This window comes from Triticum aestivum, chromosome 1B (assembly GCF_018294505.1).
Source record: "Triticum aestivum cultivar Chinese Spring chromosome 1B, IWGSC CS RefSeq v2.1, whole genome shotgun sequence".
NCBI lineage: Eukaryota > Viridiplantae > Streptophyta > Magnoliopsida > Poales > Poaceae > Triticum > Triticum aestivum.
Genome location: NC_057795.1, coordinates 687,370,134 through 687,371,431, shown reverse-complemented (window position 1 = coordinate 687,371,431; position 1,298 = coordinate 687,370,134).

Here is a 1,298-nt window from a genome sequence, read left to right as displayed (position 1 = left end):
CTCCCCCTCGTTCCCCCACCGTAGCCTCCTCCCCACCACGGCCGAACCTCCACCATCGCCGAGCTCGCCGTCGACGCACTCCGGTGACCATTTGGTCACCCCGGCGAGTCCAACGAGTTCGCAAGACCCCGTAGAGCATCCCTAGCGCCTCGCTTCGCTCGACTTCGAGCTCCAACCCTGTTCCCGTGCACGACCGAACCCCGGCGGCCGCAGCCGAGCTCGCCGCCGTCGACTCCGGCCACCCCGACCCCAACGGACTCCGCCAAGAGCTGCGGGTTGTCCTCAGCTCCACTCCGGTGGTCTCCGCGGCCCCTTTGGCGGCCGAAATGGCCAAAACCACTCCCGCCGCCGCGTCTGGCTCGCCGGCGGCTAAACGGCGGCGTCACCGGTTTTGACTTTGACCACGGGTGGGCCCTGGTTGACTCCCCTGAGTCAATGACAGGTGGGGCCCAGCCCTGCTAATTAAACAGGATTAGTTTTAATTAAGTTTTAATTAAAATAATCACCCTGACATGCGGGACCCACTGTCAGGTTTGACTCAGACCTGTTCCGTTGACCTGCTGATGTCACACTGACGTCAGGCTGACGCAGTAATTGATTTTCGGGATTTAATTTAAATCAGGAAATTCCAGAATATAATTTAAACTTCAAAAATTCATAACTTTTATTCTGTAACTCCAAATTGGACAAATTATATATGAAAAATGATCAGAAAAATCCAATCTATCCATCTGTACTATTTTCATGCATGATCAAACAAGTTAAAATGATGTTTTAAGAAGAACAAGGAAAAGCACTTTAAAAAGGCCATATTTGAATTTGAAATTTGAATCCTTGATTCAAATTTGTTCAAACCCTTCTGGTTTTAGTTGCATTAGCCCAATACACTCATTTTGCCATGTCTCATGCATGCATCATATTGTTGCATACTGTTTGGTAATGTTTGTGTATCGGTGCTCTCTGCGGCAGGTTCTGTCTTCGAGGAATACCGTGATTACCCTAACGAAGAACCGTATCAGTGCATCGAACCATCAGGCAAGCAACCAACCATTTGATCATATCGATACAATCCCATGTTCTCGCTCCTGCTCTCTTTTACTACATTAAGACAACGCGTTTCAAACTGCTGTGTGCTACGGTAGTTGAACCCATTCCCTCTGCATGACCTGTCATTGCCACAGTAACTAGATGAAACCCACTAGCATGTGTAGGAGTTGTCTGAGCCATATGTATGTGTTGTTCCTACCTTGCTATGCCTGCTATGCTTAGAGTCGTGTCAGGTCTGGTTCATCGGGGTG